Source organism: Dama dama, chromosome 26, assembly GCF_033118175.1.
Source record: "Dama dama isolate Ldn47 chromosome 26, ASM3311817v1, whole genome shotgun sequence".
Classification (NCBI taxonomy): domain Eukaryota; kingdom Metazoa; phylum Chordata; class Mammalia; order Artiodactyla; family Cervidae; genus Dama; species Dama dama.
The window spans coordinates 23,157,991-23,174,534 of record NC_083706.1 but is presented as its reverse complement, the minus strand read 5'-3'; the positions used below and the strand labels follow the sequence as shown (position 1 = coordinate 23,174,534).

General features: G+C 39.0%; 1 long non-coding RNA gene across 1 annotated transcript in view; it reads left to right on the top strand.

The window, feature by feature from the left end:
* Window positions 1-1,836: 1,836 nt before the first annotated feature.
* LOC133047144 (uncharacterized) overlaps window positions 1,837-16,544 on the top strand; it is a 32,303-nt gene continuing 17,595 nt past the window's right edge. Inside the window, exon 1 of the long non-coding RNA XR_009690675.1 lies at window positions 1,837-3,166. This is a non-coding gene — a long non-coding RNA (uncharacterized LOC133047144). The remainder of the gene's footprint in view (window positions 3,167-16,544) is intronic.

The window sequence follows — 16,544 nt, the reverse complement described above, 5'->3', positions numbered from 1 at the left end:
CATTTTATTATATGTTTCAGTAAAATTTTAAAAAGTGAGATTTGAAAATAAACACTTATTTAGGTTGTGCTGGGTCTTCGTAGCTGCCCAGGGCCTTCCTCTAGCCGTGGTGAGCGGGGGCCGCTCTCCGCTGCAGGGTGGCTCACTGTGGAGGACTGTCTCCCTACAGAGCACAGTCTCTCGGGGCTCAGGCTTCTGGAGTTGGCTCAGTAGATGTGGTGCCCAGACTTAGTTGCTCCGTAGCGTGTGGAACTGTCCTGGACCAGGGATCAAACCCGTGTCCCTTGCATTGGCAGGCAGATTCTTATCCACTGTATCACTGGGGAAGTCCAAAAAAGTATGATTTTAAACTGCAGTTGGTTAATGCTGCTATGTCTTTCCATTCCAATCAGACCTCTGGCACACTTTCCTCATATTGGGTAGTTACGTACATTTTTGAGAAAGTCGACTTGGGAATATTTGGTTTGTGTTTGATGGGATACATTTGTGTAGTTTGCAGTAACCTCTCTTTCTAGCTGAGTTACTGCAGGCATCCCTCATTCCAGGATTACTTCTACCCCCAGTGGGACAAAGTATCTAGCATCGTGTCACTGAAAAACAGAACCAGAGATGATTTTATGATAGAAAAATATCCTCTAGCCCATGGCACTAAAACAGTAAGGATGATGAAGAAGAAACAAGACTTCTATATGTAGAGTCAGATGGCGGTCTTCCAGTTTACATATGAAGGAAATGTGCTAGCCATTTCCCCCATATATGACAACAATCCTAAACACAGATATTACTAATGATGAGTTGTGGCCCTAAAAGGAACCTTTTTAAAAACAAATAAGAAACAAACTAGAGAACAACAAACCAAAATATCCTTCTATTCCTTCACCTGAAAAAGATATTACATAATTATTGTCATAAAACAATGTGCAGCCAAAAATGAAGGATAATTATTACAGAGATATTCTAGCAGTTCACATACAAATTATATTTTCCCAGAGCTTATTGGGTTTGTATTGTAGTATTTGTTTTGATTTAGACTTTGTGTGACTTTTTTTCATTATAAATATTCAATTTGTGTTTAATTTTCTATTCATACTTTGTATTTTTTTTTCTTAAAAACTCCCAGGTTGTGCAAATTGCAGGTTCCCAAAACCTGGAAGTATGAAAGATGGGTTGAGCTGTGGAAGATAAAAAGAGAAATTCCAATTTAAGTAGGATTCAAGTGGAGAGAATAGGAGAATTTGGAATAGGTGGTATTTAAAGAGATATGTTACCCAGCAGTCCCACTTCTGGGCATACACACCGAGGAAACCAGATCTGAAAGAGACACGTGCACCCCAATGTTCATCGCAGCACTGTTTATAATAACCAGGACATGGAAGCAACCTAGATGGCCATCAGCAGATGAATGGATAAGGAAGCTGTGGTACATATACACCATGGAATATTACTCAGCCATTAAAAAGAACACATTTGAATCAGTTCTAATGAGATGGATGAAACTGGAGCCCATTATACAGAGTGAAGTAAGCCAGAAAGATAAACACCAATACAGTATACTAATGCATGTATATGGAATTTAGAAAGATGGTAACGATAACCCTATGTGCAAGACAGAAAAAGAGATGCAGATGTACAGAACAGACTTTTGGACTCTATGGGAGAAGGCGAGGGTGGGATGTTCTGAGAGAATAGCATTGAAACATGTGTATTATCAAGTGTGAAACAGATCACCAGTCCAGGTGGGATGCATGAGACAGGGTGCTCAGGGCTGGTGCACTGGGAAGACCCAGAGGGAAGGGATGGGGAGGGAGGTGGGAGGGGGGTGCAGGATGGGGAACACATGTAAATCCATGGCTGATTCATGTCAATGTATGGCAAAAACCACTACAATATTGTAAAGTAATTAGCCTCCAACTAATAAAAATAAAGGAGAAAAAAAAAAGAGATATGTTAGAGAATTTGCTTCAATTCCAAGAAAACTAGTTTTAGATTAAAAAGTACATGAGGTTCTGAACAGCACAAAGAAACCAAATCTTCACCTAAGTACATTACAGTGAAACTACAGAACAGTTTAAAAATTATTAGAGAAAACAGAAAACTTAGAAAGATGTCAATAAGAATAGAAACAGACTTCCCGTCAGTGACAACTGATACAGGAGGACAATGAAGTTGTGTCCTCAAAGTGCTGAGCGAAAATGTTAACATAGAATTCTATACCCCAAGCTGTCATTCAGGATTAAGAAACAAAAACATTTCCAGATATTTAAAAATTAAGAAGTCGACTTTCACTGAAGTGCTTAAATAATATTCCTCAGCAAGAAAACCAGACAAAAGAATCCAGAAGGAAGAGCTGAAAGCCACGAAGAAGTGTAAACAAAGAAAAGTTTTTAAACTGAAATATCTATTTAAGAAAACAAAACAACAACAGAAAAACAGCAGCAACCTATTTTGGTGAATTTAAAAGCAAGGTAGAAATAAAACACTATACAAAAGTAACTGAAAAAGTGGAAAGGATGAAGATGGAACATTCCAAGTTCTTTCAGGCTATTCTTTTTGCTAAATCAGCTTTAGAGTTTGAGTTGAATATTTTGAGGTTAAAGAATTAACCTTACATTTTAAAAATTAAGACAGATTAAAAATTATTACTGCATAGCCAGAAGGAAATAAGAGAATTATTTATTCAACATAATGCAGGACGAAAGGAGGCAGAGACACAAAACCAAAGCCCGAGGGTCCGGTAAGTATTATTATTTTTATTTACAGTTGAGACAAATGAGGCTCAAATTGTTTAAGTGATTTATCTAAAATCAGACACCTAAGTGGTAGGAACCAAACTCTCATCTGCCTTTCAGGTAGGTTATGGTTCTACTTTTTTAATGTCTCTCCTTCACTTCTGAGTCTGTAATATCTGACACATGTTAGTTATATTTGAATACTTCCAAAATAGCCCTCAGAGTAAATGTTGCCATCAAATATTTCCTTTCCACTCTGTCTTCTCATCTCACTCTTGCTGGTTTTGGTTGACACAGCCTTCTGAATGCTGCCCACGAAGCAGGAACTTTGCAGTTGCCCCCGTACCCCAAGCTGCCCCCTGCATCCACTTCATCTCCTTCCCTGGGAAATTACCTTACTATTGAAGTGAAACAAGAAGGAATGGAAATGATGTCAGGTAAGGCCTTTGCTTATAAAGTCCATTTTATTTATGGTTTCTGGATTTATCCACAGAAATTTTTGTTGGATTTTGTGTTCCTATCAGAGTTTAGAAGTTAACTGCCAAGTGTTCTTGCCTGTAGAAGCTCAGCTTGCAAAGCGGTGTCAGTGGCCTTTCTGCTTTTTGCAGCAGCCTCATCTTAAATGGCCCTGCCTAACTTTGTGTGTGGGGGGGAGGCGGGAGATGGCGAGGAGGTTGTGGTTAGCTGCGCTTGCAGTTTATTCAACACAATCCTTGTGTCTGCTGGATTCTATTACATTACCTACATTTTTATCTTGTATTTTGATGTTTTATCTTGTTTGCTTTTATTCTACTCGGTTACGTATATAAGAGAGTGGCTGGAGAGTGATTTAACTGAATTACTTAAGCTGTAGCAACTTGGAAGCATTCTGTGTGTGCGTGCTGAGTCGTGTCTGACTCTGCAGTTCTGTGGACTGTAACCCACCAGGCTCCTCTGTCCATAGGATTTTCCCAGCAAGAATACTGGAGTGGGTTTACCATTTCCTTCTCCAGGGGATCTTCCCAACCCAGGGATCGAATCTGAGTCTTCTGCATTGACAGGCAGATTCTTTACCACTGTGCCACCTGGGAAGCCTATCTCTCTGAGATACAGTACCTTTTTTGGAGTCATAAAAGCTTGTTTAATGAACCAGTATCTTTTATCAGAATTGTGTTGGTACACATGTGTTCAAATAGTTTAATGTTCTTTTACTTCTTTGGTGAGAGGCAAAATTATATGCAAATCATTGGGCTGACACGAAATCACTTTACAGAAAAATAAGAAATATTTAATGTTCATAAAAGCTCTCTTTAATTCTTGTTTTCCATTCACTGTTCAAACCATTTCTTCCTTCACCAGTCTACAGAAACAGCTCTTGTTGAGGTCATCACGTTGTCTAAAAGTGAAAGTGAAGTCACTCAGTTGTGTCTGACTCTTTGCAACCCCATGGACTGTAGCCTGCCAGGCTCCTCCATCCATGGGATTTTCCAGGCAAGGATACTAGAGTGGGTTGCCATTTCCTTCTCCAGGGGATCTTCCTGACCCAGGGATTGAACCCGGGTCTCCCGCACTGCAGGCAGACGTTTTAACCTCTGAGCCACCAGGGAAGCCCACATTGTCTACCTAAAGACTATATTCTGTCTTTCAAAAAACACATTCAACAGTAGCTGCATCTTGAAACATTCTCTTCTCTTTTTGACATCACATTGGCTGCTCCATGCAGCTTGTGGGATTTCAGTTCCCCAAGCAGGAGCTGAACCCAGGGCCTTGGCAGTGAGATCACAGCGTCCTAACCGCTGGCCTGCCGGGCACTTTCCTCTGACATCACATTTTCCTGAAATCTTTTTCTGCTCCTTCTCATTCTGCCTTGTTGACATCACCTCCTCCATGTCCAACCTATAAATGTGGTAGTTCAAGCCTGGGCCTGAGTCTCTCTGTTTTTCTTTCTTTCTCTCCTTTCTCCTTAGGAGATTTTGCTATTTTTTTTTTTTTTAAGTGTCAGATTCACACCTCTAACTGCCAGCCTGACATATTCATGTGCTTCTTCGTATCTCAAATTCAGTTTGTCCAAAAAGAAGCATGGTTATGTCCCTCACTAATTAAAGATACTATTAGCCACTTATACATCTCTGTCTCATGTTTCTTACTGGCAGAACCCAAATTTTATTTTAATGGACAATTTTTAGAGCAACTTCAGGTTCACAGAAAGATTGGAAGAGATGGGGGATTCCATCCATTTTATTCAACATAGGGTCTCCAGCACCTAGCCAATGTGTTCCACAGAGGAGGCACTCAGTAACAGGTTCTGGATGAGAAGAGTGATAAGCTTTTCTTTTTCTTATTTTTAATAGTTATGTCTATTGATCTTAAACTGGCATTCATCAAGATTAGTTTTTTTAAAAGAAAGGGTGACATAGTGGAAAGGCAGAGAAATGGAAAGTAATCAGAGTAAGAGAAAAGGGAAAGGGTGGAAAAGCCATTTAATAATTTGTCACCCTATGAATCTAACTACCTCATTTTTAGAATGTTTGATCTAGAAATCATAAATGAAGGTCAATATACAAGTTTGACCATTTTTATTCCATTTGACTGGGAAAACAATCTACTTTAATTCAGTAGAGAAGGCTATGGGTCCAGTGACCATATCCACTTGTATGTGTTCATCAAGCATTTGCTCATAATGAGAAAGAGGTCACGGGATTACTATCCATCCTTGAGACAGGTTTTTAATATCTGTCTTGTGCTCTGGGAGTTGGTGATGGACAGGGAAGCCTGGCGTGCTGCTGTCCATGGGGTCACAAAGAGTCAGACACTGAACTTATTACCACGAGAAAAGTACTTTATTAATCTTTCAGAAATATATTAGATTGAATCAATTATAGATCTTCCATTAAGATAATTAGATTTTTTTCATATTTGCACTATGTAGACTGCAATAAACATAAACCAAACATTTTGAGTAAACCTTTAAATTACAGAGTCATTTAGATTTATTAGGCAGGTGAAGTTCTTTAAAGGCAGGGAGAAAAAGAAGAATTTTAAAAACATTTAATCAATGGCTAAATAGTTTTTGGTTGTGACAATAAAACTTTCAAAGCAAATACTTGGTTGAGAAATTCATTTATCATCTAACTTTTTGACGGATTCTAAGAGACATTGTAAAATTCTCTTTGGGAATATAAAAAATGCTGTAGTTTCAGCATGCCAATTCATTTTTTTTTCCAATGTCTGTTGTTACATACTTTATCAAAATATGATACTGTCATTCATCAGATCACTTTCTAGAGTCTAGGTTTCAGATCTCCCTGTTTGGATTACCTTTTCTTTTCTGGAAGTCCTTTAAGGCCAAATTCAAGTCTGGGATACAGTGATTTATGGTAAGAAATATAATACACATTTGGTCTTTGTCCATTTCTGGCACAGAGCTCCTAAAACCCTTGGAATCTCTCAGTTGTGAGAGCAATAAAAAAGGGTCTTTTGTTAATGAGATGACTTTGGAGGGGGTTGAGGGTGGAGAGCAGCTTGGGATAGAGATTGGAGCAGGTTGCCTAGAGAAACTCCAGTCTCCCATCTAAGTACTAACCACCCAACCCTGCTTAGCTTCCGAGATCAGACGAGATAGGGCATGTTCAGGGTGGTATAACCGTAGATGAAACTTCAGTCTCATATGCACCATCCTTGCCTGAGACTGAGTCACTAGCCAATGGCCAGCGATTTAATCAATCATGACTATGTAATGAAGCCTCTACTAAAAATGTAAAATGATGGGGTTGATGGGGATTCAGAGCTTCCAGGTTGGTGAAGCCTAGGAGATTTGGGGAGTGTGGCATGTTCAGAGAACATGTAGGCTTCATAACTCTTATCCCATCCATGTCCTATGCATCTCTTCCATCTGTCCCTGAATTATATCCTCTTATAATAAACTGATAATCTAGTAAGTAAAGTATTTGTCTGAGTTCTGTGGGTCACTCTAGCAAATTAATTGAACCCAAGGAGAAGGTGGTTGGAACCTCTGGGTCATAGGTGAGGGCCTGGACTTGGCGGCTGGCATTTTAAGGGGGTAGGAGTAGTCTTGTGTGGCTGAGGCTTTAACCTGTGGGATCTGACACTATCTCCAGGTAGATAGTGTTAGAACTGATTCAGTTGTAGGACACCCTGCTGGTGATATGGGGGAAAACCCTATACCCTGGAACTGGGTGCGGAGTTGGTGATCAGAAGTTGGATCAGAGTCAGAATTTCACCAGGGTCTCAAAACCTCTCGTAGTGGCCCCACCTCACCCCTTCTCCCCTGAATCTCTATGTACTCTAGAGTTAGCACTGACTTTGGCTTGTTTTTGTCTTGCTGTGATGCTCTAGCCAGTCTTTTGTGTTTCTATGAGTCAACATTCCTTTTCTCTGGGACCACCCCCACCTCTCTGCCGCTAGGGAGGGTTATACAGGTATATTTGTTCTGTCTGATTCTTTCCACAACCACACTGATTTGATCGTAAGTATTCAACACTGGAGTCATGCTCAGCCAATCATACTTTCTGTTTAGGAAATTTAAAATTTGGATCAAGAGCAGCTAGTGCTTCCTGTGGGAGTCCTTGAAAATGACTTCTGCAATCAGAAGTTGTCTTTTTATAGGCAGCCACTGCAAGGTATCCCATCCGGAGAGAGGTAAGAATGAAGTGACCGCACAGTGGGGAGTAGAGATGAGGGCAGAATAGCTGATGCGGAACCTGGGGGTCTTTAGTCCTTGTTTGCACATGCTTATGAGGGGCCAGGTCTCTATTCCTTTCCTGGGTTCAACAAAACCCCCTTATATTCTGATAACATACACCCCTGTGTTGATTTGGCTGGTTTGACGGATATACTTATGCACTGCAGAAACTTGGATAAGATATATGCTTCTCATCTCAACAGTGCCTGCATATTTTAGGAGTTGAAAATATTTGTGGAAAGATCAGGAATGATAACTTTTATCTCTTTTCTCAGTGAGAACACCCCCAGGCTCACAATAACTACATTTCAAATCAAATTTAATTCTGCAAGTTCTACTTTTTTTTTAAGTAATATAAGAAAAATAATAATCTAGGACTTTGCTTTCAGACAGTATTAAACCTAATGCGAATATTTTCAATTTAAAATTGATAGCTCCAAGACTTCTGGCTGGGTGACTTCGGACAAGTCACTTAATTATTTTAAGCCTCTTTTTTTTTTTTTAAATACCTAAAATGGGGATGATGACAGCACTGCCATGAGGGGCTGTTGAGAAAATTAATTTGGAGACTGTGTTTTGCCCAGCACGTAGTTGGCATGTCTGTTAGAATTGATGGTTGCAAGTGAGAGAAAACTCTGATAGTTGGCTAAACAACAGAAAATCATCCTGCTATATGTAGCTGAAAAGACCAGAGTTATGACAGCCTTTAGATGAGGTTTTACTCACTGACGATATGGTTTCTCCATTCTGCTCTTTTCAATGTTAGCCTCATCCCTAAATTCCGCCCTGTGCTCTCTGGGCAGATCTGGGTTCTCCCTGCGTGGTGGCAAATTGGATGCAACAGTCCCAGATGTCACAGCCTTCTGCCTCAGCTCAGGAGAGAGGTGTCTGTTTTCAAATGGGCCATTTCATTCTCACTGGATTTCCTTATTACCCCAGTCAACATAGGGAGGAGAATGGGATGGGATTAACTGATGAATTACCCCAAACCAGCACCCATTTCTTCTGTAGGGATCGTAGGAAGGATAGGTCCCCAAAAGTGAAGGGGATAGATTGGATACAGATGTCTTCTTCAACCCAATAAATTCAGCAAATGTACCTTCAGAAGAATTTAAAAAGCCTATACAATAGACTATACTATCTTCCCCAATATGTTATTACATATGAGCTCTCACAGTTGTATAACTTTCATTAGTCTGTACCTCAATGTAGTTGTTTAGAAATGGGTACTAAGCAATATTCTTAATTGAAAGGTTGATTTTTATTATTATTTGGCCTTTTTAAAAAATTTCATTAGGTTTTTACTTTTCAGATCTTCTAAGGAAATGGGACTTTTGCAAAATTTTAATTCAAAAAAATAACTCTTCATCTTAATGGGATGGATCCTAATGTCTTTGGTCCCTGTAAAATTTTCCTGTTCAATTATTCCTTTAAGAGCTTTGTTCTCCCATGACCCTTACTTTTTGTTACCACATCTTTTCAGAGATGAGCTTATGGATACAACTGAACCTCTTGGCATCTGGTAGAAGCAGTGAATCACATCTGGGAAGCTATTTATTAACCCTCACTTTTAAACATGTTCTAATGCAGTTTACGAATTCAGTTTAATAGTATACATTACATTGGCTTAAAACACTATTTTTAGATTAGCAATTTCTACAGATTTGTTATTCTAATCTTCCTGAAAACAATTCCTTAATTATCCCCATTCCTCTGTCCCCATTTTATTCTCTCATTTTATTATTTCTGATCATTGCTACTTAAAATTTCTAAACTTGTAACCTACAGAAATAGTTACACTTTGTATATGTTAATACCATATACAGGCTTATCTCGTGGCTCAGATGGTCAAGAATCCGGCTGCAAAGTGGGGGACCTGGCCTCCATCGCTAGGTCGGGAAGACCCCCTGCAGGAGGGCATGGCAACCCACTCCAGTATTCTTGACTGGAGAATCCCCATGGACAGAGGAGCCTGGTGGGCTATACAGTTCATGGGGTCACAAAGAGTTGGATATGACTGAGCGATTAAGCACAATACAATATACATTATGACCCAGCATATACACATACACACATATATAAAACAAGTTTTACAAAACAACTTACCTGTACAATTCAGCTGGATTTTGTCAGTTCTGTTTTGTTCTATTCCACTCAACTTTATTATATAAGTTGCTCCTTTATAACCCTGTAATTTGACCTCATGGTCCACTGATGTGTCTCAATAATATAACTTGAAAATTATTGCTAAAGTGGTACTTACATACTAGGAGTTTTTAGCCCCAGGGTTTTATGATTGAACTAAAAAGGGTTTTGTCTTCGCTAAAGCAAAATAGCAAATATTTCTGTTTCCACTTAAAAGGACATTATACAAAATAAAATGATTGTTAAAACATTTCCCTTAACTACACAGTTGAAAGCCCATTGGAGCACATCTAGTGGCAGTACATGGCAGTGAATAAAACCAGATAAATATTATCCTGATTCAGCTGTTCAGTGGTTTACGACCCGACAGAGCAATTCTGGGTGCCTTGATGTTTTGACTGTTATGCAATTAATTTCTGCAAATCTGCATCATGAGATGTATAATTTATATTCATCTGATAAAAATTTTTATATAATGCATAATTATCTCTAATACATTAGAAACCAATTTATAAGTGAAAATAAATTGTTAAATTATATCATTTACTTTTTATTTACTGGGACTAACCTATTCTCAGGAGCAATGAATTATTTTTGAGAAGTGCCTATGTGTAGTAGTATAAAAATTCCTCTTTGGAATTGTCATTGAGAAACAACAAAAAAAAATCAAACTGAACCAAGTGATATTTTAAACCACAAAAATATAAGAACTGCAGATATCAGATCACAGTTTTGACTCATTTTTAATGATATAACACTCAAATCTCAAAGTATTAGTGTACATTCTATATACTGAGACCAAACAGAAGGTACTTATCAACAGATTTTCTGTTACTTATATATTTATTTCCTGTTCACTGGGTTATATTTTTTTATTTTTATTTTTAGTTTTTTCATTTATTTTTATTAGTTGGAGGATAATTTCTTTACAATATATATTTTTTTTAGATTCTACATATATATCATATAGCATTTGTCTTTCTCTGTCTGACTTATTTCACTTAGCAAAATACCATCCAAGTCCATCCATGTTGTTACCGATGACAAAACTTCATTCTTTTTTGTGGCTGAGCAATATTCCATTGTACATGTGTGGACACACATATGCTACATCTTTATCCATTCATCTATTGATGGACATTTAGGTTGCTTCCATATCTTGGCAACTGTAAATAAAGCTGCTATGAATGTTGGGGTGTTTGTATCTTTTTGAATTAGTGTTGGTTTTTTTTCCACATATATACCCAGGAGTGGAATTACTGGGTCATGTATAGTTCTGTTTTTGGTTTTTTGAGAAAATTCCATGCTGTTTTCCACAGTGGCTGCGCTATTCCTACCAACAGTGTGCAAGGGTTTCCTTTTCTCCACATCCTTGCCACCATTTGTTACTTCACAAGAAATGTAGCAATGGAGACAGGGTTACAGAATTAAGAAAATTCAATCATACACGAACAAATTGTGTAACCTGGATTTTATTTTTTAATTAAGCTGGGCAGTTTAGCTGGTTCCTCATTCTCCCCTGTTACAGTATAGTTTTCAAAAGGTTTGATGTTTATGACCCCCTGGCAAGTATAATGTGAACCCATGTCAAAAATTTCATTTAACTCATTAATTAATGAGGACACCAGTAAGATACTAAAACGGGTCTAAAGAACATTTGAGAATCCACAAGCACCCACATACACAAAGCAATATAAGCATAAGATTTTTCAGTTAGATACAAAATTGTTACCTTTGGGGTTATCTCTTCCACCAAAAGAAATTATTTACATCTCTACTAGACAAAAATCTACAAGAAATCTTTGATCCGATAAAGCTGTAAAATAGCCCAGTGAAAAGAAAACCAACCCCAGTTTTGCACTGAAAGAACACTTTACAATTTCTTTTGCCTATTTTCAAGTTCTGACATAATTTTTCTGACATATATTACTATTTTTAATGTTGTACTGTCCATAATCCTCTGTACTCACTCCCTTAGTGATTTTAGTCGGTCTTGCAGTTATAAATTATATAAACATTTTGATGACGTCCATATATCAGAATCTCCTTATCCTCCCCACTGCCACCACCTTTTTCATCATTAGGGATGCCAGGGCAGAAGGAGTGAGCTTCAGGGAGATAACTTTCCCAAGTAAAGCAGAGCTCTGATTTGTTCAGGGGTAAAGGAATAGTTCTCTAAATCTGAATAGACAAACTGCCCCTCCAGAAAACCTGTTCTCCTGAAAAGTTCAGTAATTTATTGAGGAGGACATTATTTCTTTGATTTATATAATTATAAATTAGCTACATAGCTATATAATTACTATGTAGCTAATCCTAATATTCCCCAAGAATGTATAACCCAACTTCCTCTATTGAAGTATGTTGTGGATATTTTGTTTTTTAGATACGAGTTTTCAGAATTTTTTATTTTTGTTGTGCTGGGCCTCCGTTGCTGTGCACGGGCTTTCTCTAGCTCTGGCGAGCAGAGGCTACTTCCTCCTGGGGTTACAGGGCTTCTCGTCGCTTCTTTTGCCGTGGAGCGCAGGCTCTCGGAGCGTGAGCTTTAGTAGCTGTGGTGCAGGGGCCATCAGCTGTAGCTCACGGGCCCTGGAGCGTGCAGGCTTCAATAATTGTGGTGCACGCGCTTAGCTGCTCCATGGCATGTGGAATCTTCCAGGACCAGGGATCAAACCCGTGTCCCCTGCACTGGCAGGCAAATTCTTATCCACTGTACCACCAGAGGAATCTGTGAATATTCTTTTATATTTTTCAGTCTTTTAATTTTTTTCTGTTCGCTTACACAAGTGATAATAGTCACTGTTCAAAATAATTGATTTTTCTGATGCACATGCCATTCTTCAGGGAACCTGAAATGCACTGATGCTTTAGCTATGTGTGTATGTATGTGCGTCTGTAGAAAGATTCTGTGATAGCTTGCTAGGACTACCATAGCAAAGTACCACAGACTGGCTGGCTTAAACAACAGATACTAATTTTCTCACAATCCGAGAACCCCGAAGTCTGAGTTGAGATGTCAGCAGTGCTGTTTCCTCCCTGGCGGTCTCTCTTGGGCTTGTAGATGGCCCTCTTCTCTCTGTCTTCACACAGTCTTCCCTCTATTCCCATCTGGGTCCTATTTTCTTCTTCTTAAGCAGGTCAGTCACGTTAGATCATGGCCCATCCATTTGACTTCATTTTACCTTAATTCCCTCTTAAAAGAACCTATTTCCAAATACAGTCATATTCTGAGGTGCTGGGGGTTAGAACTTCAACACATGAATTTTGAAGGGAGATCGTTCTTGCCACACTTTCACTTAAGTAGTGGCCCAAATGTCATGTTCACTTAGAAAACGGGCAGGAGTGCCAAATAGTGATCTGAGTCACCACCGTGTGAGTGAAAAACTCCAAAATAATGGAATTCAGGGCCCAGCCTGGGGCACCCCTTACCTTCGCTTGCCCTTGTCTGAGCCATCTACCAGTGCCAGCCCAGCAAACGAGTACAGTGCCTAGGTTCGCATCTTTCTCTCGACTCAACACAGATGAAAAGATTGAAAAACAGATAAAAAAATTGCAAGTCCTGTCCTTTGTAAGTGGTAGTGGAAAAGAAGACAGCACTCTCTACTTGCCAAGACTGACTATTGTGTTTTGTTTTCACATTAATTGTAGATACCAATTTTCTATACAAAATAATTCAGTAAATAATGCACATAAAATCAAGAGACTTTTCAATTTGTGTAAGTAGTCTTTTTCTCTGTTGTTAAGTGGAAAATCTAGAAGAGTTCTCTAGCTGGAGACAATAGGCTAAATCAAAAAAGAAGAAAATAGTTATGATTTTTAAAACCACTAATTGAAGCTTTAAGTGTCTTCCAGTGTTCTGGTGATTTGGGGCTGAAATCGGCTCTGTTCCTTACTTTCCTTTGTCAGTGGTGTTCACCATGGCAACTTCAATAAAACTCCCCTCACAAATGTTTTTCTTCTAAAGTGCAAAGCACCTTTTTAAAGAAGGTTGACAACCTGGTAGGAATGGGTGTTTGGAAAAGAAATCAAATGAAAAGTATTCTGCTTTCTTCTTGATTGCTAGAGGTGGCAGGAGGTGAGGAAATTTTTAAGGGTATAAAGTTGGGTGAAAAATATATTTTACCTTGTTTTGGAATAAAAATTGTTTTTTGAGGTAGAAAATTAATTTAAAATATGGTAGAGAAACTTGTCCCTTTCATAACATTTCCTTATTTCTCATCTTAGTATTTGGGCTAGCTTTGTATACACAAATTCATGAGCCACTTTGGAATGTGGATTTTGTGTGGACAAATTTATCCATTACCTGATCCCCAGCATTGCAGGAGACCCAGGTTCGATCCCTGGGTGGGGAAGATTCCCTGGAGAAGGGAGTGACTGCCCACTCCAGTATTCTTGCCTGAAGAATTCCATGGACAGAGGAGCCTGGTGGCCTACGGTCCATGGATCACAAACAGTCAAACACAACCGAGTGACTAACATCTTCACTTTTTCACTTGATTCAGTGTAAGCTCTTTGGATCCTGATGGATTTTCTTGGGACTACTTGGGAAACTTAACTAATGTGGGACTCTGAGCACACCACTAAGTCTCCCAGGGTTCCTTCCAGTCCCTCCCCATAAAATATGGAGGCAGTAGAAGACTAGGAATTCTCAGCCTTAGAATCACATTATAGAAACAAGTGGAGATGTTTCAAAACTGCCAGTGCTAGGGTCTTACCCAGAGATTATCATTTAAGATCTAGGTGATACTTAGATGTCAGTTTTGTTTTAAACAGATTTTTCTTTCCAGTTTATTTTTTTGGTTGCACTGGGTCTTCATTGCTGGGAGTGAGTTTTTTTTCTAGTTGCAATGAGTGGGGGCTACTCTGTTGCAATGCACAGGCTTCTCTTTGCAGTGGCTTCTTTTGTGGCAGAGCACATGGATTTCAGTAGTTGTAGCATGCGGGCTCAATAGTTGTGGTACACAAGCTTAGTTGCTCTGTGGCATGTGGAATCTTCCAGTACTAGGAATAGAACCCGTGTCCCCTGCATTGGCAGGCAGATTCTTATCCACTGTACCATCAAGGAAGTTCTTTTCAAGTACCCATTGCAGTTTTCATGTTTATAGCTAGAGTTAAAAATCACTATATTTATTGATCTCAAAGGATCCTTCCAACTCCCATTTCTAAGGCACTTACCTACAAGTTGACTCCAGCCGGGCTTGACTCCAATAGAAGTGCCAATTAAGTACCTTTGCTTTCAAATTGATGTATCTTTTGTTTCAAGGTTCAAGAAAGGCATTAGCTGTTAATACAATAGCCTAGCATCTTTATTCCTGCTTATCCATTGACAATCCAGAATCAGCCTCCAGTCATGTCAGTGTTCTGTATAGAAGTAATATCTTCACTTTCAAGACACATTGGTTTTCAAATAATTTTATTGCTTAGAGGTTGATCAAAGGCATTAAGTAGAGTTGGTATTTTTAAAAATTATTTTTTCATGGCTGTGCTGGGTCTTCGTTGCCATGTGCAGGCTTCCCCTACTTGCAGCAGAGGGGATTACTCTCTAGCTGTGATGCTCCGGCTTCTCATTGTGGTGGCTTTTCCTGTTGCAGCACGTGGGCTAGAGATGCTCAGGCTTAGTTTCCGGATCTCAGTTGCTGAACCAGGGATCAAACCCATCTCCCCTGAATTGGCAGGTTGAGTCTCAACCATTGGACCACCAGAGTAGTCTCTACATTCAGTATTATATATTTTTATGTGTGTGTGAAAATGGCCAACACAAAGTTAATAGCAGGTTTCTCAAATGACTCCACAACTCTTTGTTGGCATAGTCAATAACTTTTCTCTTTAGAACAGTGGTTTTCAATCCTGATGGCACTTCAGAATTGCCTGAGAAGCTTCTGAAAAATCCTCATGCTCAAGGCTATCAGAATCGCTGGACTAGGTACTAATTCTCTGAAAGTTTGACTGGTAATTCCAAAATAGAGCTAGGGCTGAGAATTGCTCTAGAATGAAGTTGTGTGGACAAATTGTGTCAAGCAGCCAGTAAGTGATGAAATGCTGAGTGCATTAGCCATCTCCTTGATTAGAAACAGCACCTCCCTTTCCCCTGTGGATAACATTGTCAAAGAGGATTATTTTTCCTTTGCTAAAATTACCACTGTGTGAAAAACCTATTCTTTTAAATGTTCGGCATTATCAGACTACAACTATTTTCCCTGGTGGCTCAGAGGGTAAAGAGTCTGCCTGCAATGCTGGAGATCTGACTTTGATCCCTGGGTCAGGAAGATACCCTGGAGAAGGAAATGGCAACCCACTCCAGTATTCTTGCCTGGAAAACCCCATGGACAGATGAGCCTGGCAGACTACAGTCCATGGGGTTGCAAAGAGTCAGACACGACTGAGCAATTTCATCTCTGTTTCTATTGAAGATGGCAAATGAAACATTTCCTTAAGTTGAGGAGTAAAATCTAGGCCTGTCTTCTCATAGATCCTTTTGAAGATGATAGAAATAGTAAAAAAAAAAAAAAAAAAAAAAAAAAGAACACAGAAATTTTTGTAGGAAATGAATTTGTGAGGTTAAATTGCAACTCAAAAAAGACTCAAAGGTGTATGCCTTTATTGTTTCCTCATAAGTAAAATGCATTTTCCTATTATTCCTCTGTGATTGTATAGATGGTGATAATCACGGGAAACCTAAAGAGCCGAGAGTGTCAATACTGTAGGATCAAATGTGTGCTTAATTGTCATTCTGGAGCTTGGTTCTGGTGTGTCCCCAAAGCCTATAAATCATCATCAAACACGAAAATCAAGTAATTAAGCTCTCTGGCCTGAATCTGATCTATACTCTCTACCTTCAGCATAAAAAGATATTCATTCATATGGCTAGTTAAACTCTCTAATAATGAACCTGGATCAGGGAAATTATTTGCTAATGCTTTTACAAACATAGGTAGTAGGGAGCTGATCCCTTCCCAATCACACACGCCAAATCCACTGCTGCTTTTAGT